This window comes from Harpia harpyja, chromosome 1, assembly GCF_026419915.1.
Source record: "Harpia harpyja isolate bHarHar1 chromosome 1, bHarHar1 primary haplotype, whole genome shotgun sequence".
Lineage (NCBI taxonomy): Eukaryota > Metazoa > Chordata > Aves > Accipitriformes > Accipitridae > Harpia > Harpia harpyja.
In genome coordinates this window covers 60,097,437-60,119,407 of record NC_068940.1, presented here as the reverse complement: position 1 = coordinate 60,119,407, position 21,971 = coordinate 60,097,437, and positions in this window count along the sequence as shown.

The window sequence follows — 21,971 nt, the reverse complement described above, 5'->3', positions numbered from 1 at the left end:
TTCTGCTAATGCTTAAATACTGCAGCCAAGGCAGCAATATAAAGTCAAGAGATATTATTTTACTGTCGTTATTCTGTTGTGCTTTTGTATTACTTAAATCTTTCCCAAGCAACTGGCATGATTAGATTCAAAGCTTTTAACTGGTTCAACACTGACTGTGATCACAAATACCACCTTTCAGTTCAGGTGTCTTGGACAGTAACTAGACTGCATAGCTGTAATTTCTTTTAACCCTTCGCTGAGGACAGTACTGGAACAGAAATTTTAGAAAAGATCATCTGTGCAATCTTCTTCTTTATTTACTACAATATCAAATGTTGGGATATTTTTTTAAACCACCTGTAAAATAGTTAGAAGGTGGGCCACAGCTTGTTGTTGCTTAAGTGATGCCAATGCTGTCTTCTTTGTCTTGCAAAGCATGAAATTACGCCAACAAAAAAAATCCCAGCTTACCCCCTTTGGCATTTTTTTCTGAATCAGACCAGAGTTCAGTTCTACTCCAGGAGACTTACAAAGCTGCAGTGTTTGAAAATCAGTCATTAGCAGCCCATCTTTCAGATGACTAATATTAGCAGTGCTGTCAACACAGGTTACAGATCCTGTTCAGGAAACAAGGGCTGAGTTCCTCTCCCTGCCGCTCAGCCAGCCCGTGAGTCCACCAGACCATTACAAGTTCTAAATGAACAATTCTGTGCTTCTGCTCAAACTCTGAATATCTATGTGTTTCTTGGCCTGTTATAAGGTTGTTGGTATTCAAGGTACACAGTAAAACTGAGGATGGTTACACACAAGGCTCTTCATGAAGGAATCCTAGACTAGACTTTCATAAAAGTTGTGAGCGCTCAGTGAATTCGACAATGCTTACTTGAAGTTCTGAAAGAAAAAAATGTGATATTTTATATAACCAGTTGCTGGAAATATATTCTTTTCTGATAATGTTCTGCCTAAATATTTACTTTACTGGTAAGTCTGAAGCATGAACAAAATTGCAAGTCCCCAAAATGTTCTGAAATCATGAGCCAGGACTATAAGACTGGCTTAAATTACGGAAAGGAAATGTTCATATGATTGTTTTCTCTCATTTTTTTCAGGCCATATAGCACAGTGAAGTCATATTTTTAAGCTTTCTCTACACATATCAGTATTAGAAGTTTAAGTTTTCAGATGAAATCTGAGATTCCCATGCAGTAAAGACTCCTGGAACTGGAATTTTAAGGAAAACCCAATGATTGCAAGACAGCAATTACATTTGTCTGTGGGCCATTCTGCCTTCCTGAAGAACGTAGTAAGTGCCATATTAGTTCACACCACAGGTGTTTTCAGCATTGGTTGCTCCTAGGTGTTTAGCAAAATAGTATAAAAATAAGGTACATATAAAGTGATCCTTCTGACTTCCTACAATGAAGAACTTGGTCAGGCTTTGCAACCAGACTACTGTGTTCCATACCCATCATCTTGTACCTTTGGATTTCATAAAATCCTGTGGTAGTGAGTTCCATAATTTAATTACATGCTCTTTTTTGAAGTAGCTCTGCGTGTTTGAACTACATTATTTGTTCATGCCACTTGCTTTTCTTGAGCTCTTGTATTGTAAGCAACAGTGACCAACCACTCTGTGTTCAAGTTGTCCCCATTATGCATGGTTTTGATCTTCCTTTCTCCTATTCTATCCCTTCTTAGTCTTGGCTGGCCGAGCTACTGCTTTAACTCATACCTCTGGTGTCTGGTCCTTAAGAGACCTTACTTCGTGAAAGCATTAATGTTTATTGGTACTCAGCTGTATCCACCATAATTCCTCAAAAATCATTCATCCCAAAGGCACAGGCATTGCAACTTCAATCCCTTGTAAAGAATGTGATGAGTTGTGAAGGTATGATAGCCAGGAAACTACATTTGTGCACCACAGTAATTTTGGGGGACTGAAAAGTGGCTGCAATTGACTGCAGACAGATTCTGAAGTGACCCTATTCTGTTATTTTTATACTCCCTCTTTTCCTCCTCCTCCAAAAATAGTTGGGAATAGTGTCAGCTACCCAAGCAGTAGAAAACATCAATAACTACTTTACCTAGCTCGTTGTTTCAGTGACTTGTGACAGAGGACTTGGGAGCCACTTAGTCAATACCCTAATGGAGATGCCTATTAAAAATACACTGTTATCTGATTGGTAGATAAAGAAGATAAAAGAGGAATGTACAATGGAAAATGTTGCAACAAATCAAAATGGTGGCATTCTACAATGCCTCAGAGTAAATGAATACACATGAACTGAGGCAACAGGGAATGAAACCCAAAATTTTCAGCAAGCTAGGGACTTGGATGTTTGGTCGCAGTGCTACTGCCTCAGTTCTTGCAATTTTTTTGTGTTTTCATTCAGTGTACAAGCGAACTTATGATGGTATTCTTCCCCTCATTCACCTCCTTTGTTAGATTGAGAAAATCATACAAAAATACAGGAAAGAAGCAGTTAATTCTGCTAGTTTTTAACATGCTGTTTTTATGGAGACCTACACTATGGGGGCAGGGATAGCAGGGAGGTGATGTTTCAGTTGTACTAGTCAGGGTCACCAGAGCATAAATGACCCTGTTTTCTCCTCATCAGTCCCCAAAAGCTTGAAATATTGTTTGGAGGAACAAATATAATGGAAATTAGCTTCATTCCTGTCCCAAATATCTACCATTCAGTTTTCAAGAGTCAGGCCTTTTCATTCCCTGCTGATCCTCTTGTCCAAGCTGGACCTACACAGGCATAAGACCTAGCAGACTCATTACCCTCTACACAGAAGCTCTGTAAGAAACCAGGGAATCTTCTTGAGGTGATCATCATAATCTTAGCTCTGAAACTTCAACATTCGCTCTCAGCCTCCAATCTTTCACCTTCTATTGCCGATGACTACTGTTGCCTCTTTTCTTCCTGTCCAAATCCCATTCCCTCCCTCAATCGTTCAGTTGCCCGTGTCCCATTTCTCTGCCTTCTTGCTTCTTACCCTCCTGTGGTGGGTTGACCCTGGCTGGATGCCAGGTGCCCACCAAAGCCATTCCATCACTCCCCCCTCCTCAGCTGGACAGGGGAGAGAAAATATAACAAAGGGCTCGTGGGTTGAGACAAGGACAGGAGAGATCACTCACCAATTGCCGTCACGGGCAAAACAGACTCAACTTGGGGAAAATTAACTCAATTTATTACCAATCAACCAGAGTAGGGTAATGAGAAATAAAACCAAATCTCAAAACACCTTCCCTCCACCCTTCCCTTCTTCCCAGGCACAACTTCACTCCCGGATTCTCTACCACCCCCTCCAAAAGGTGCAAGGGGACAGGGAATGGGGTTTACAGTCAGCTCATCACACGTTCTCTCTGCCGCTTCATCTTCCTCAGGGGCAGGACTCATCGCACTCTTCCCCTGCTCCAGCGTGGGTTCCCTCCCACGGGAGACAGTCCTCCACGAACTTCTCCAACGTGGGTCCTTCCCACGGGCTGCAGTTCTTCATGAACTGCTCCAGCATGGGTCCCTTCCATGGCGTGCAGTCTTTCAGGAGCATGCTGCTCCAGAGTGGGTCCCCCATGGGGTCACAAGTCCTGCCAGGAACCTGTTCCAGCATGGTCTTCCCACGGGGTCACAGCCTCCTTCGGGCATCCACCTGCTCCAGCGTGGGGTCCTCCCCGGGCTGCAGGTGGACATCTGCTCCACCGTGGACCTCCATGGGCTGCAGGGGCACAGCGTGCCTTACCATGGTCTTCACCATGGGCAGAAGGGGAATCTCTGCTCCGGCACCTGGAGCATCTCCTCCCCCTCCTTCTTCACTGACCTTGGTGTCTGCAGGGTTGTTTCTCTTACATGTTCTCACTCCTCTCTCCGGCTGCTGTTTCTGTGTGCCCCGCAACTTTTTTTCCTTCTTAATTCTGTTATCTCAGAGGCGCTACCACTATCGCTGATCGGCTTGGCCTTGGCCAGCAGCGGGTCCGTCTTAGATCCGGCTGGTATTGGCTCTGTTGGGCATGGGGGAAGCTTCCAGCAGCTTCTCACTGAAGCCACCGCTGTAACCCCCCCCGCTACCAAAACCTTGCCACACAGACCCAATACATCTCCATTCTGCCAAAGTTTCTATTTCATTTTTTCTTCTCCCTCCTGCCAGTTTCCTATTCCCCACTTGCCTTTCTTCCCAAACTCCTTCATTTAAAGATCCTTTAAAGAAAGTTTAAATGAGATATGAGATAAACTAAATAAAATTTTTGAAGTTAGATCCAACTAATAGGATATTCTTACAGCTGCCTCAGTCAGTTTAATTTGGTGAATGTCTTTCCTTTTTTCCACCATTTCTTTAAATAGTGAGCAATTTGAATCAGAAGTTGTGTTTCAGAAGTTGTGTCTCATAATGAAGTGATATCATGAGTCCGAAGTTCAAAATGGTGTGCAGTCCTGATATAAATGACCATAAAATTCGAGATTCTTGTTTTGAATGGCTGACAGCAGATGTGGATTCAGTATGGTTTTATTTTGTCAAAGGAACTATGCTTCTGCAGTTCTGCATGGGGCTTCCAGCACAACTAGGGGTTTGGCTGGATCCAGTGTAATGTCAGCTATGTGGCAATGCAGTTACACATCTGTAACTGCTGCCTTTACATTCAGGTACCTCATTTTTATTAGATGTGGTTGAAAAATGGAACCTTTTCTCAAGGGACTTATTTTATTTTTTTATTATTTCTTTTTTAGATATTAAAGTTCTAGAAGTAAGAAATTGAGAAAAAAAAAGAGAAAGTTGAGCAGTTGTTTGAGAATTTGAGTGAAGGATTAATGGTACAGTTTTTCAGAAATTGCCACATGAGAAAGGATCGAGGGCTTGCCTATTTTTAGAGTAGCTGCAATAGTGGCCAGCAACAACAAGTGCACAAGAAATTAAGGATCTGACCTTGGCTTGGTAGGAAAAATCCATTCAAGTGCATTACACTATAACAATACAACTTGGTTCAGACATAGTGCGATAATATTAGCCTAACATTTAAAAAATATGTTTATTTGTATTTTGCTTTTTTCTAATTATGGGCACTCTTTTAGTTAATGAACAAATGAAGCTGCACAGTGATAATTTAAAAACTCTCCTTGTTCTAATTTTATTCTTACATGCTTTTTACAGCTATATTTCTTGACTACAGCAAAACTGATAAATGTATTGTACGAGTCTCTATTTGATTACCAAATCCCAGTCAGGCAGAGTCAGGTCACAAACCTCCAATGGACAGATATGTGTGAGTTTTTCAATCAAATCTGACAGAAATTAATTTGAGGCTAACATTTCCCTTTGAGATGCCTTCTGTGTGTGCTTGTGCACACAATACAAGCTTTTTCCTGCTGGAAGCTCTTAGAGAGGACCTTGATTTTAAGGGAATAGCTTTTCCCTTGCTGAATAGTAATAGGATTTGATATTATATAGGACAAGATCTTTGAAACTTTGATTATCCCACCAGAGAAAATACTTTCATGTAAACAGGTTAAAGCCATGACATTCTTTTTTCTGACTCTGAAAGACATTTGTCTTGTGGCTTTATTCTGCTTCAGATATTTTATTTCTATAACATCAAATGCTAGCATTATTCAGTTGCTATTGTTTTCTTTGATGGCTCGATAGCAGGTGCTTATTGAACTGGGGCAAAACAGAAATAAAGGCATATGCAGGTGGGTGGGTGAGGCTTTGGGAATAGACATAAGATTAGACAAGAAGGATATTCCAATACCAGGGAAGTATCTAGATTCAAAATGTATGCTAGATCAGATGGACATGCTCTACACTTGCTTTGGCATCCAGGCCCCTTTCTGTGCTGCCCAGCAGAGTTGTGGCCTTCACCTTGGTCCAGGATACATCCTTCCCCTCTCTAGAGCAGGGATGATGCTAACAGAAGGGGTTTCCCATGTTATTGAGAGGAAAGGACAGGACCTAGAGGCAGGCCATGATCCTCTTCTTCCTGCCACCTGCATGTTTTCCATTATGGTAAAAAAAAACAACTTGGAGCATAGCAGAGTTGCTATGTATGTGAGAGCAAAGAATATCTGTGAGTCCCAGAAAGGAGGAACTTTGAGGACTAGAGAGGTCCTTTAGCTTACATGAGTAAAGGTAGGGAAAGACAGTTTCCTTCACAAAGGGGAATACCTTGGGAAAGTAGTTGAAAAAGAGTGACTGTACTAGGTAAAAGGAGCTGTACTCTTAAACAGATGGGGTGGACAGCATAAAGGCCTTTAATGCCACCCTGTCATGCAGCTACTTTATGAAGTGCTGTCTCAAAGGGAAAAGTTTTTATCATAGAATCATAGAATTATTTAGGTTGGAAAAGACCTTTGAGATCATTGAGTCCAACTGTCAACCATGCCCACTAAACCATGTCCTGAAGTGCCTTGTCTACACGCTTTTTGAATACCTCCAGGGATGGTGACTCAACCACTTCCCTGGGCAGCCTGTTCCAATGCCTGACAACCCTTTCAGTAAAGAAATTTTTCCTAATATCCAATCTAAACCTCCCCTGCCGCAACTTGAGGCCATTTCCTCTCGTCCTATCTCCAGCCACCTGACAGAAGAGACCAGCACCCACCTCACTACAACCTCCTTTCAGGTAGTTGTAGAGAGCGATAAGGTCTCCCCTCAGCCTCCTTTTCTCCAGACTGAACAGCCCCAGTTCCCTCAGCCGCTCCTCGTAAGACTTGTTCTCTAGACCCTTCACCAGCTTCGTTGCTCTTCTTTGGACACGCTCCAGCACCTCAATATCTTTCCTGTAGTGAGGGGCCCAAAACTGAACACAGTACTCGAGGTGCAGCCTCACCAGTGCCAAGTACAGGGGAACAATCACTTCCCTGCTCCTGCTGGCCACACTATTTCTGATACAGGCCAGGATGCGATTGGCCTTGGCCACCTGGGCACACTGCTGGCTCATATTCAGCCGGCTGTCAACCAGCACCCCCAGGTCTTTTTCTGCCAGGCAGCTTTCTAGCCACTCTTCCCCAAGCCTGTAGCGCTGCATGGGGTTGTTGTGACCGAAGTGCAGGACCCGGCACTTGGCCTTGTTGAACCTCATACAATTGGCCTCTGCCCAATCCTCTGACAAGGTGAGATTGGCTGGAGGCAGAAGACTGTGAGTGAAAACAGAGAAGTCCAATCACAGTCTCCCAGCTCCCATCAACCTGTTGCCCATCACAACGTCTGGTGGCTCTGTGCTTTCTTATTGATTATTGTGAAACAGGCTAATGATACTGACCATTGCTAGTTGTATATGGCTAGATGCAGAAAAATGTAGTAGCCCAAAGGCTAGCACGCTGATGGCACAGAGGCTGGTAGTGATGAATCCTAATGGATCCTGAATTTCTAGATTCTTTCCAGCTACTTCTTGCTTCTTCTACAATGCATGAAACAGAGAAAAACAATAGCCCAGTAGATCAATAAAAGAGCAGTCTACAATACTTTTAATGATGGGACTTGATTTTTCCAGATCTTATTCTAAACAAGCAGACTGTCCTTTGCTGTGGTCCACTGCAGGAACTGGAAAGGTACTAAGGTAAATGACTCCTTTTTTTTGTTCTACCAGGATTCATGATGCTTGGGCCATCTGAACTTAATGGAAAGGAGCTCAGGGAGGGCAGGTGCTAGTGGAGGACAAGGCTCTGGGTCCTTAGCATGGGGACCTGCTAAGGGACCAGCCCTGTATATGAGATGGCAGCCTCACTCTGCAGAAGTGTGGCACAGGAGGTTGCTCTGTGAAACCTGAGAGCAGAGCACTTTATCCTGTCTACATTGATTCCTGGAGGCTGGAGCTTGTGGCCTCTCCTTCCAGCTCTCCAAAGAGTCCTCCAGGAGAAACTAGGGAAGCTAAGATGCTATGCTAGATATTTCTAATGTGAGGAGCGGAAGGGGAATGGGGAAAAGACATCTAAGAAACAATCTGCAAGGAATTTCAATAAATCAGTTTGTACAATTTTAACTGTGAGGGTGTAAAATCTAGTCTTAGACTCAAGTTGTTGCACATGCAATAAATACTAGCTTAATATGTATTTGGTCAGTGTCTGCAACTGTCCCAAATGGCCTTCTTTCTGAAGGCTTATAATGTTTTTACCATCGCCCAGAGAAGCATCTCTAACAATCAGGAAGGTATTCCTGAAATAAACACAGAGGGCTGTTAACCTTAGGTCAGAGAATCTATGCTCTTAAACTGATCTGCTGCCCTTGATCTGTGAGGGAACTTGTACTGATATTATGGGCTATTAGGAAAATTCCAATTCTTAAAGGGACTGCTGAGAGGTAGTTTAGATCCTAAACTTCTGGAGAAGGAATGAATGTATTTTTTACAGTGATTATAAAACCTAATGATTTTATGTAACGGTAATTCCATGGTGTGAATTCTTACTCTTCTTTCAGTGTTTTCAGTCCAAGTACTGAAGCATTGTACATTAAAATTGGCACAAGAAACTGACTGAAAATAAAAGAGAGTAGTGTATTTTTTGTCCAACCTGAAAAATCATAGTCTATAAACTGAAAGCAAAAAGAATGAGAACGACTCTGAATTTTAGGATTCTCTCCATTTTATTATTGATGTGGCTAGCAGCATCAAGTGCTTATACTTTTTTTGTCTTCACCCAAATATATCCATTGAGATCTTAGAACCCCATTTCTCAGAAATAGTTCTGTTTTGTCTATAAAACTGCTTGAGGGAATAAGTTTACAGAGCAAGGCCATAAAGGTCTTCCAGGAGTAAGAACATGTGAAGATAGAACTCATTAAAATCACAGCATGATATGACTTCTACGAGTCACACGAAGAAATAATCTAGAAGTGTATGGACTTCATGCATGTTTTACTTTACCTTGAAAACCAATGTAGTTTAAACACCCAGGAACACCACAGGCATTTGCTCCACTAAAGATGCTGAAAGCACCAAGCAAGGACTGGCCTACATAAAACCATGTACATTTGATACAAGTTGGTATAGCCTATGGCATACAATATTAATAATAGTTTTCATTTTTACAATCTGTCCAACTTAATCCAGATTATTTGAAGCTAAAGAAGTTGATCCAAAATGCTTTGCACATAAACATGGAACTTAGTCTTGTTCGTTGTATTCTCGGGAGGTGTAAGTCAACATAGCTTCATATATTTTAAGAATGCTTCTCTGATTTACCCCAGTTCAGGATTGAATTGGAAATTACTTCCATTTACTCAATACTCGGTTTTAAATGATTTCTATATCTTCATAGAGTACATGTTGATACAGTGCACTTTTGTCCTCCATTTTCTTCAGATGTGGCTGTTTTTGTCATCAATCCCCTCTTCTTAAATGCTTTTACTTGTTTACTGGCTAAATCCATTCATCCTTGAAAAATAACGGAGTGTTCTGTCCTAGCCAGGAGCCTACAGTCTCCACCTCTTCATTACTGGACTGCATTGTGCCATTATCTCAGCTTGTTCTCTTCATGGCTGCTGGCACCTATTTATCTGATGCAGCAAATGTCTCATTGTAGGCTTATTAGCATCCATGTCAAGACAATGTGTAAAGTCCTCCTCTTTCAAGACTGATGAATGCAAACAAGTAGAGAACAGAACCCATGAGCAATCTGTATCATTTCACTGCCACATTAATACCTCTAACTCTAATTGACAGGGTAATTAAACCCCAAAGATATCCCAAGAAAGCAGCGTGGGTAACTGTGATCATGCCGTGTAAGTGACGCAGAACACATTCTGTGAAATAGGATCAAAATGGTTTCTCTGCATTTTCTGTCACCAAAGCAGCTGTCCTGATTATTCACATCCTATTAAGTATGCTTTGAGCATGTCATAATCAATTAAAAATAGTTGTCATTTCAGTTAACAGTTTTGGAATTTCAAAACTAGTAATAGCTTCCTTGGGACAAAGAATCCCAAGGGCTCTCCTCCATAGGGGCCCTGTCATTCACTCAGGGTTTGTCTAGTTTGGAGAGAAGGAGGCTGAGGGCGACCTCACTGCTCTCGACAGCTTCCTGAGGAGGGAACGTGGAGAGGGAGGTGCTGATCTCTTCTCCCTGGTATCCAGTGCCAGGATGCGTGGGAATGGCTCAAAGCTGCATCCATCAGGGGAGGTTTGGATTTGACATAAGGAAACATCTCTTTATCAAGAGGGTGGTCAAACCTGGGAACAGGCTTTCTGGAGAGGTGGTTGATGCCCCATGACTGTCAGTGTTGAAGAGTCATTTGGACAACATCCTTAATACCATGCTTAAACTTTGGTCAGCCCTGAAGTGGACGGACAGTTGGACTAGATGATTGTTGCAGGGCCCTTCCAGCTGAACTAAACTAAACTATTCTATTCTATTCTATTCTATTCTATTCTATTCTATTCTATTCTATTCTATTCTTCTTCCTACCTCCTCCTTTCCCTACCAGTACATGATAAGGAAATCTCTGACATTTCTTCCCAGCCCTGCACTAGCAGAAGGCATTCAATACCCGTAACCATGTCCCAGCCTATGCATTGGCTCTGTCACGTTGTGGGAAGGAGGCATGTGCCTTCTGGTGGGGGCGAGAGCTGTGGATCGTCTCAAGATAAGTGGACCATCCGCACAAACCTGCACAAAGCAAGTGTGAAGTGTGGTTTTTGAAAGTCTTCTGTGTTCATCCAGTTTAGCTGGGTTTCCACAGGATGGTGAAACCCCACATTTCTGACACTAGTAAGTCTCAGAGATCAAGCCCTCAGTCTGAAGCAGGACATACTCCTCAACTAAAGGGTTGCAAACCTTTTGGAGGTGAGCAATACCTGTTCATTACCCCTGGATTTTATTTTTGCTCCTTGGACTCATTTTTAGAAGTGTCTGACCTGTTTCCTGTGCAAAAACATGCTAAAACACACAAGCCTGAGAACAACAGTACTCCACCAGACAGAAGGTCCACCTGGCCCAAAACTCTGTCTCCAAGGTGGCCAACCACCACTGTCTAAAGGAGGGCGTATGACCCGTGCAAGTCTGCTTCTGTCAGGGTCCTGGGGGTGCTCATAGGCCTCAATGGCTGGGCCCGGCCTCCCCTGGGACCCCCACCCTCCCCGTCTCCTGCCAAGGGCCCAGGGGACATGTCTCAGCTCAGCCTGGGGCCTTCAGTCCCTGCCTGAGCCATGTTGTAGGTGTGCCCGTCCCTGCCCCTGTCTCCTGGATGGGCCTGGCACCTGCACTGCAGAGAGCTGCTCTCCTGGAGGGAGCCCTCACACCGAGGTCAGAGCTTGTCATGCGGAACTCTGGGCACAACACAGCATAGCTGTTCTGTTGTATTCCGTTCCATTCCATTCCATTCCATTCCATTCCATTCCATTCCATTCCCTGCACTCTCCATGAGTTGAATAATGATGAGACTGTTATTTGCCTGAAATGCCAGGGGTTTCTCAGCTCCAAAACCAATTTCAAGGACACATAACGCAAAGATTACAAGTGGAAACAGGATTTTATTTTATTTTTCTGAATGTGTTTGAGAGCTGATGCTCATGAGCTTTAACACAATGTGCCCGTGTAGCCAGGAGCAGGCTGATGCGTTCTTCAGTTGAGCTTGAAAAAACATCCTTTGCAATGTGGCAAAGGCAAGTCACAGAGCTACAGAAAGTAGCAGCTAGAATACAGGCCAAGCAGTCCCTGTTTCCTGAAGAGTGAGAACGTGAAGAATGAGGATCAGGACCAACCACACACAAAAGAAGAAGAAGGAGCAGAAGAAGCAGCAGCAGGAGAGGTGTGTCGTACCGTGGAGTATTTTCCAAAGTATGACACGTAGCAATGACAAGCATATTTTTTTGCCTTCCAAAACTTGCTCCGCCGCTGTGCTTCTTGGGCAGTGATGTTTGAAAAGCGCTCTCGTGCCTGCCCTGCGCTTGTATTGCACTCCGGGAGAGCTGAACAGCGGCAGCTCCTGATGGGGCAGCAAGCCTGGAGCCCCTCCAAGCACAGGCTGTTTTGCAGAAGCAAGAACCCCTGGGGAAATGGAGCCAAGGGAAGAGCAGAGCTCGCTCCCACTACAGACTGGCACTGGACAAGAGAGCCCGAGAGAGGCAGGGCACGTGGAGGTGCAAGAGCAGTAGGCAAGGACCTACCGAAAGGGCCCAGAGGAGCCCTGAGACGCGGCTGTGCTCAGTGCTACAGAGGACAAGAAGCAACCCCCGGGAGCATCCCTTGGAGCCCACCTGGGGAGTCAGAAAGCTTCCTCCCCCCCGGATGTGGGGCACGAGGGCCACCTTCGTGGAGCATGAGCAGCAGGCACCTAGCCACAACGGCCCAAAGCAGCCGTGCTCAGTGCTGCAGAGGAAGGCAAAAAACCCCCATGGACACTTGCTAGCCCACCATGGGGGAAAAAAAGCCTTCCTCCCCCCAGCTGCAGGGCTCGAGAGGCCGTCTTCGTGGTGCACGAGCAGCAGGCAGTAACCCAGCCAAAACGGACCGGAGGAGCCCTAACAAGTGGTCATGCTCAGTGCTGCAGAGGAAGGCAAAAAACCCCCAGGGACCAGTGCCTATCTGCCCCGGGGGAAAATTCCTTCCTGACCCCAGAGCTGGCGATCGGCTATTCCCTGAGCACATGAGCAAGACCCACCTCCTCATCCCACAGGCTGGTCACACCTGCCAGAAGATGCCCAAGCCCTATTCTCCCTCAACCTGGAGCCACCTCAGGGGCTTCCAAGAGTGGCCAAATGCCCCCGGGCTGATCGACCTTGGGGGGCAAGAATCCTTTCCGTGCCTTTGGGCCACCAGTGGCTGCTCCAAAGCACTGGGACCCCTGGCAACATCTCTGCATTGCATTTCTTACAGCTGCTGCCAGTGGCTCTGCAGGCGATGAGGACGGTGAGCTCTGCAGTGCTCCTCAAGAAGGCATTCCCTTGGTCTTGCCACAGCTAACAATCCAAAAAAGCCTGATGGCCTTGGGCACCGCCAGGGCTTGGTGGTTCTTCTCATCTCCTGAGGGGCTTGCGTCTGTGCCCTGAAGATTGAAGCAGGGTTTCCATTCATCAGATGGGCTTTGAGCATGGCCCTGCTGGGAAATGGTGTTGCAGTAGAGAAACTCCAGCAGCCTGGTCCAACCTCCAGTCTTCCTCCCTCAGCCCCTCCAAGTAATTCCACCAGCTCCTCAGGGACTTCCTCTCGGATGTCTTTGGGCTGTCCCCGGGCCATCTCTGGCAGCGGGGCACGGGAGGCTGCCCCTTTTATACTGCCCCGGGGCATTGTGACTGCTTGTCGTGGTTTAACCCCAGCCAGCAACTAAACACCACGCAGCCGCTCACTCACTCCCCCTCACCCAGTGGGATGGGGGAGAAAATCGGGAAAAGAAGCAAAACCCGTGGGTTGAGATAAGAACGGTTTAATAGAACAGAAAAGAAGAAACTAATAATGATAATGATAACACCAATAAAATGACAACAGCAATAATGAAAGGATTGGAATGTACAAATGATACGCAGTGCAATTGCTCACCACCCGCCGACCGACACCCAGCCAGTCCCCCGAGCGGCGAATCCCTGCCCCCCCACTTCCCTGTTCCTATACTGGATGGGACGTCACATGGTATGGAATACACCGTTGGCCAGTTTGGGTCAGGTGCCCTGGCTGTGTCCTGTGCCAACTTCTTGTGCCCCTCCAGCTTTCTTGCTGGCTGGGCATGAGAAGCTGAAAAATCCTTGACATTAGTCTAAACACTACTGAGCAACAACTGAAAACATCAGTGTTATCAACATTCTTCGCATACTGAACTCAAAACATAGCACTGTACCAGCTACTAGGAAGACAGTTAACTCTATCCCAGCTGAAACCAGGACACTGCTGCACTGCCGGCTGGTGGCACTGTGACACCGGGGCCCCCCACGCGCAGCCCCTCCGCCCAGCATCCTTCGGAGGAAGGCCTTTGGGGTGCTGGCCCCAGGGGCTGTCCCTGTGCCCAGGAGGCCCAGGGGCCTGTCCCTGCCCTTGGTGGCCATGCACTGGGCCAGCTGCTGGGTTTCTCTGATGCCTCCTCTGCCACCCAGCTCCCAAGGACAAACCTGGTGCTGTTACTCTTCTCTCAGGCCATGGCAGAAACCAACCCTGCAGCCCAGAGACCACCTCTGTTAGCTGTCCCCTCTCTGCACCAGAGCTAATGTCCATGAGGCCCTGCAGAGAGGAGGACCAGGGACTTGATCTGGCTGGACACAAACCTTTGTCCTGGGGTGTGAGGGGGGTGATTTCAGCAGCCGCAGCCTGGAGGAAAGCCAAAGTGTAACCAGAGCCATAGGTTGGGATGGTCGGTGCCAACAGCACGCCATGGAAGTCAGTCAGGCTTTGCGAAACAAGTGCATGGAGGTTACACTGGTGTGGTGGAAAGGCTGGCCATTTTCAGACCTAGAACATTTGGATCCATGACCAAAGCACAGCAAGGCAAATGACAACTCTTCCAAACTCTAAAAATAGCCCATTGCTGCTATCGCCGTCACATCCTCTTGTCCCACTGAAACCAAGCTGCACAGCTCCTGTATTCAGCACACCCATTGGCCATGTTTATACGGGATACAAAACGCATTTCAGCCACAGGGTAAAACCTTCAGAGCTCATTTGTGACTTTAACCTTTCTGAGAGTTATTTGCCTGCCTCAATTTGTGGGAAGATGTTCAGAGCTTATCTAATATGCTGGCAAGTCTCCATTTCCTTTAGGATTTAGTATTTGGAGTACTGAAAGATTAAGAGAGGTACTATTCCTGTCCTTGTGTACATTGGTGCCAAAATTGGTACGTACCTTCAGACTGTGTAAATAAGGGCATTAATACCATAGGCATTCATTTGGTTGTGGTGCAAATCAGCCCAGACGCTGAAAAAGCTACAAGAGACGAAACGCTGGTGGGTCAGTGCGATGCAGTTTGTGGCACTGCTGTGTGGGGGGATATGCTTTACTCTCCTGGAGTGTGAATAAAGGTTGCTGATGATTTTTTAAAATTAATCCTGCAGGCCTTTAGTGAGGAGGAAGGTGGTTGCTGGTAATGCTGATACAGGTAAGGAGGTGGCTGGCCAGGTGGCCATCCGACACTAAAAGGCAACTGCCTCTCTTTTTAAGAGGCCCTACCTGCCAGCAAAATAGCTGCCAAGAAGGACTGAAGATTTTGCTTTTTACATGCCCACCTGAAACCACCTGAGAATGTTGGTGTGATGAAATACTGACGACATCATTCAGATACAAAGGAACTACTTTTTTTCTTTAATTAATAAAAGAAACTACGAAAAACAGCCTTCTAGCACACACACAGTAATCACTTTGCAAAACTGGTGCAATGAGTGCAGAAAGCTGCCAGACTATGTCTGTTCATTTAAATAATCTCAAAATCTTGATAGATAGCTGTAGAGAGCTGCTCTCCTGGATGGACCCCTCAGATCTAAGTCATAGCTGGTTTCCAGTCCTGCCTCCTGGCTGGACCTGGAACCCATGATGCAGACCTGTCTCCAGGCCTGTTTCCATCTGCATCTCTTGCTACTCACAGCCAGTCCTCCTGGCTGGACCCTGGGCCTGGCTCATCCCCTCTCAGTGTCAGGGGCTGTTGATGGTTTGGGTTACCAGCCGCTGGCTCTGCCCATCTGGGCCAGAGCCTGTGGGATGGTGTCCTGTCGGTGAGGGCATGGCCTGTGCCAGGGTCACCAGCAGCTCCTGGCTTGCCTGCCTTCAGCGAGCAGCCAGTGCTTGCTGCTCCCTGACAACCTCCTTGCATAGCTTCATCCCCCAATATTTTGCAGCTCAGGCGCTTCCTAAGCCCAAGGGTGTCAAAGTTTTCAATGACCCATCAGTGGATTGCCCTCCATGAACCTATCCTGCCTTGCCTTGTAAGCTTCTGGCTTGCGTATGGCCAAACTGTAGACACAAACTGATCCTTGGCCAGCGTCTGAGCATTAAAGGCTGGCAGAGTCATAAACATCTTAAAGGAAGAAAATAGTAGGCAAACTTAAATATGTGGTTTGCTATTAACTGCATTTATCATAATTGTCATCACTTAATGACTTTCTCATATGAATAAGCAATTAACACAGTTTACTGATAGGTGAAAGAAACCCAGGAACAATTAGCACATGGCAGCTCTTCAGTAGCTCAATCCTATCACATTTTCACTCCTGATCCTGTGCAATACACAGCAGGATATAAAGTGTGTAACCAAACGATGTGAAGTGACTATCAGAAGATCAAACATTTCTCACTGCAAGATGTCCTAATGTAATGCCAGGGAGTACCTCTCTTTATATAGCATACCTTTGTTTGACACATGAAATATTCAAACATCATCTAACGTGCTTGGAGCAAGAGAAGCACAGGTATATGGGTACATCATTTTACTTGGGCTTTTTTTTTTTTCTTCATGGGAGACTGGCATCTACTTAGGAGTTGGGGATCTAAGGGATACGTAGTGTGTAGGAAATGTGTACTTTCACTGGCACTACCCCCCCCTCCTGCTGCATCCACTCTTTTTTTTTGTCTCCAGTGATGCTGTCCCTGCATTGTGTTGTGTTGAAGTGGGAGTAGCGACTATGCAAGATGAGCCATTTATAGCTCAGATAAATGAAAGCAAACATATCAGTGAATAAGAAGTTAATCATCATCACACACACTGTGAAACTATCTGCTTTTCCCTGTTGGTGTGGTAAGAGCGTTATTGCTCTGAAGAGTTATACAGTTAATGCTGCAACTCATTAATAAATTCCTACTATTCAATGAACAGAAAAATATGCCTTATTTTTTTATGTTCCTGCTATCCTTGTCAATGCCATGTTCTAAATCCTGCCAAAGACTTTGCAAAACTTTTGGAAAAAGACAATTCCCTTCTCTGTAAGAATCATGTTTTTGCTCCTTCATATTTCTTGGCTGCCTTGCTTGCACAATGTTCGTTCACCTAAATATAGTCTGTTCTTCACATGATGTAATCTCCATTATTGTCCATGCTATATCCAATAAAGACATGGCTTAAAAAGCCCATAGTGCCAGACGGTGCAGAAGAAACCATGAGACATGAGGAATGTTGTTTTATTAGACTGCTGTAGTTAGTAACGCATCTGGGAACTGAATTCTTAAACCTTACCCAGTCAATATCACCCTTTCTTGCTGATCCTTCTTGCCTCTTGGCATGTTTTCCCTCCACAATTCTGTTTCACCTGGGAGAGATGTGACATTAGTTTGTCATCTGACTAGCTAGGTTTCACCATCATTGCTGTAACCACCTCCCATCACTTTACATAAGAGTAGAGGAGGAAGGTGCTGTCTCTTCACTGTGTAGATAGGAGGAACCATAGTCCCATTTCCTAGATTTGTTTTTAGGGAGTGCCCTCCATCTTATATAAATTCTAGTTTAATCATGAACCTGGAAAACCTATTGAACAATTGTCCTCCCTGAGACACAAAAACAAGTTTTCAACCAAAGCACCTTGTTAGATGTAGCAGGAAAGGGGGGAAATTTATTCCCACCTTCCCAAAGATACAAAGCGTGACAGCAAGCCTCTTTTATCTAAAATAGCAAAGAGTAAGAAAGTTATTTTGCAGAATTTTTTTTTTTGACAGTGCAGGATAATGCTGTGGGAAAGGGAGCCATCCCACTGTCTGCACAGGACTGAGTAAAATGTAGATTATGCTTAGGCCTTGTTCCAGCAACTTAGGCACAGCATCATCTTCTTTTCCTGAATTTCCTTTCCATGATATAGCCAAGTGCTTATGAAGGGAAGGAAGTGCAGTCCTTGAAGTGAGTGAGTATGTCCCAGTAGTTCAGTTTTTGAAAAGTGGAGCTCTGGGGGAGTGGAAGGGACCCATTAATTATGCATTAATAAAATTTGGAGGAGCAGAAATTAGAAGCAGCAACATTTTTTTTAAATAGCAAAATTCCCTTTGAAAAGCAAAAACGATTGACCGGAATGGACTTGCACAAAGAGAGACTGTAATCCATTAGTGCCTCTTAATACAAAACAATTCTTTTGGAATTAGCCTAAACGAGAGCAGAATTTTGCTCATACAGAAAACCCACTCACATACCCATGAAAATCAAGATGCAAAATGCAATATAGTGCCTGGTTGGCAGAGATGGATAGAGAAAGGGAGAGAGGGAGGAAGAGCCATTGACAGCTTAGAATTAGGCTTGTTTATCTTCCAAGAGTGCAAGACTGAGCCTTGCATGTTTAACCTGTTCAGCACCGGTGAGTAAAGGGCCTGTAGTGTGAGGTACAACAGCTTGCTCTGACAGTGCCATGCATTCATCACTCCAGAAAAGAGGAAAAATAGTCCCCCTAGTGTACCAATGCTGTAAGAAGCAGGAGGATCTCTCACTCGATTCACTAATCTGCTGCAAGTTCTGCTATGGCATGTGAGCAACTGCGTAAAGGTATTGTAGTAAAACCCTGGGCTCTGTTGATCACAAAGCTTGTAGTTTTTGAAGCAAGGAGCCATAAACAATCATAAATAATGAGCACTAAAAAATAAATATGTGTTTTAAAACATTTTAACGATGAAGTAATTTGGTTTTGCATTGCTGTATAATTCTAAATCTTGCTTTTCTCACCCAGGAAATACATATTCTCCTGGAAGAAAGAAGAGAAAGTATTATATACAGTAATACTATTTTCACAAGTTCTTAGCTTTGTAGCTGAGAGGTAAATTCAAACACATTATTGTATTCAAAAGTACCACTTTAATTTTTTATTGTTTCAGTTAAACAGGGGAAGTATACTGCAGGTAACTGATCACAGACAAAAGTAGTCTGAAAGGGAGAAAGTATTCAGTGTCACCAGGGACTACCACTTTTCCTGGATGCCAGAGAGCCAGAGAGCCTGCTCAAAACACAGGCTTTATACCACTTTGAATTTGTGCTCTCACAGGTTAAGCGATAACAGAGCCTCCTCCATGTGTCAGCCTTGATCATAGCCCCCCTTTCAATAATTTTAGGTACGGCAATGCAAACCTGGCCCTTTGTGCCAGTTGCTGTAGTGGCATATAGGAAGGCACAGCTGCCGTATATTGCCGTGGCTCCATAACCATTTTCTTCTCGGGTATGCTGAGAGCCACGGATAAAAAGTTTCAAGGGAGACCTCTGCTAGGGATACAGCACAGCTGGCTGGGAAGCAATATTTGTCATTCTGTCCTTCAACAATTTTCCTCAAGTTGGCAGCATTAGAGCGAACCTGGCCTGCCGAGTTCCTCTTTGCACCCTGCTCTCCACCTGAGTCTGCCCTGTGGCAGATTAGGAGCTACCTTGCTTCATCACCTTTTTGACTGCTGACGGGAGAGCTAAATCACCTTTTGAGCAGCAAAGCAAGGGGGTGTTTGCAGGGGGGTAGGGAGGCAATTCCTCACAGTAAGTAAAAAGACAATATTGGACTGACACCTCTTGGGGGATGGCTAGTGGGAGGCCCAAAGGATGAGCAGCGAAGCTGGGATGGTGCCCAGGGACCAGGTGTGCAGCCTCTACAGGACCAAGTAGGTTTGGCTGAGGGAAAAGGTCTCCAGCTCCCCAGAGGTAAGAGCACCTCCAGGGGCAGCAGAGAAGGCTCTTACAGCTGTTTGGGTTAACAGTGATGCCGTGACATTAGGGACGTTGTTTTACATTTTACAGAGTAGATTGACATTTCCTGGAAGTGTAGGTTAGTCATGGTAAAAAGAGAGGCAGCATATATCTCACTTTGGGAGGAAGGAGCTCTTGCAGCTCTGCCTGAGTGTGCGTGAGCGTCTGGTTGGTTTGTTGGTGCGTGAGGGTGCAGCAGATTTGTGTGCATACAGCACTGTGCTCATTTGTGTGCTGCAACATATGTCTAGGCCAGTGTCTTTGCTAATAAAGACCCCGCAGTGGTAATTGTCAGGTTTAGTTGCTTAGGCAAGTTAAGGGAATTTGAAAGGTGTTTGTGCATATCCACTGCAAAAAGGCTTCTCCCAAAGAGAAACTATAAAATAAACATCCTTAACTTTCCTTTCAGATTCATATACAGTATTTGCCTTCAGCGTGTCTGCTTTCCTGCAGACAGCTGAGGCAATCTCTTCTACTCACTCCCCCATTTAGCAGTTGTATTTTGGATTGCTTGTGATGATATGGATGTTGATTATGGCCTTCACAACACTGTCTGTTTTTTCCATAGGATCGTCTTGAGGGATGAGACTGCAGCAAATTCTCAGCTGACCAAAAGGCAGCCCAACGTATTAGTTCAGTGTATTTTCTTTCATGAGTAAGAAGCAGACAAGATTTCAGCACAAATGGTGCATTTTAATTATGTTTATAAGTGAAATGCAGAGCAGATGTTGGAAGCACCATTTCAAGTACTCCTTCCTCATCCCAGAGGCAACATTTCAGTGTTAATATCGTATGTCTCTCTAAAAATTCTTGATTTGAAAAACTTTTTAAGCTAAAATATCTTCTTGGCCTAGGAGCACTTCTGGTGCCCCGTGCACCTATGTGTGAATTCTCTTCTTGTTTCTGATTTTTGAAATATGTAACAAAACTTCCTTTCTCAACTTTTTTCTTAGCAATTAAAAAAAATTGTATTATAAAAACTCAAAGAATGCAAAGTAAAATTGATATTCCCTGCCCATCTCACTCCCCTCAACATAAATTCTCTCTCTCCTATACGTGCATGCATATACACATGCACATATACATACACATGCGCTCCATCACATTCCAAACACTCCTGGATGTTGGATCTTAAAATTATATTGTAGAAAATATTAGACTGGCAAGTGCTGTGCCTACAATTGGAATATTGTTGATATTCTCACATTTCTTTGAGCATCTTATCAGATACTAAGATCAATATTGTCAATACCCTTAAAAATGAGATAATAACTTGAAAATATTGCCAGAAACTTACTTGAAATGGAAAGGGTGCATTATATTAAGCTTAGAGACTAGACTGCTTTTTTCTGCATTTTTGCTTCTGACAGTCTTTGAAAAACAGGTTGTTTGCACTAGTAACAGAAATGCGATTTTAGAAGAGCAGAAAGATGCACTAATATTTATATGAAGCTGTAATACAGCAAAAATTATATAGGCTGTTATTCTACTATATTGCCAGAGGACTGTATTGATCTTCGAAGGGTTAAAGTGCTACTGGGTTACATTAATGTCACCCTTCAGCAATCACTGGCCAATAACGTATCAGCAATCAATGCTGCAGCGTGTTGTTCACGACACTCAGTTTTTGGAGACAAGTGGCTGATCTATTTTGACAAGAAGAAAAAATAGTCTTGGAAATTCTTGCAAATCTTAACTCAGAGGGGAAGATATATGAAACAAACTGCTTCCATTAGAAAAAATGGTAATGTTTGCCTTCGTAAGTAACAACATTTTATGTCAGTTCAGTGGAGCAGTGAATGAACCAAAACTCTGCTAACCTTCAAAATGGAAAGGATTCCGTAAGTAGGATTTACATAGTCTGAATATTTTATATTTTGAGTGCTCATCACAGCTCACATAAACTAATACTTAAATATATATTTCCAATAAAGAAAACATTTGACTTCTGGTGGAATAAAGCAGTGAGACACGTTTTGGCTTGTGAGTACAGACACAGGTTTCTCAGTCCCTGCTCCTTTTTTTACTGTTAGCAATTTTCTTCTATCAAGTTCTCATAATTTGTGCACATCCAATGAAGGCAATGCAAGCCTCTTCACTTTGACACAAAAGAAACTTAAAGAAAAAAAATAATCAGGAACTCAAACAGGCATAAAGTAGAAGTACAAAGGGGGAATAAAAAATAGAGGCTGTGAGAGGACGCGAGGGGTTAAAGTTCTGACCACTGCCTGCATATATAAAATTATATCACCTTATCTGAAAAGTTTAGGCTCAAAAGAAAAGCCTCAGTTTAAAATACCTTTTAGGTTTATTAAATCTTTAGGCTGAAGATTACAGCAAGTGTTTTGTCTTTGGTGAGTAGCTGTTTGTCTCACTTTATTTACTTGGTATTGGGTATTTGTCAATGTCATTTCATATCTGCAGAAAATTCATACGTTCTATGGAAGTATGT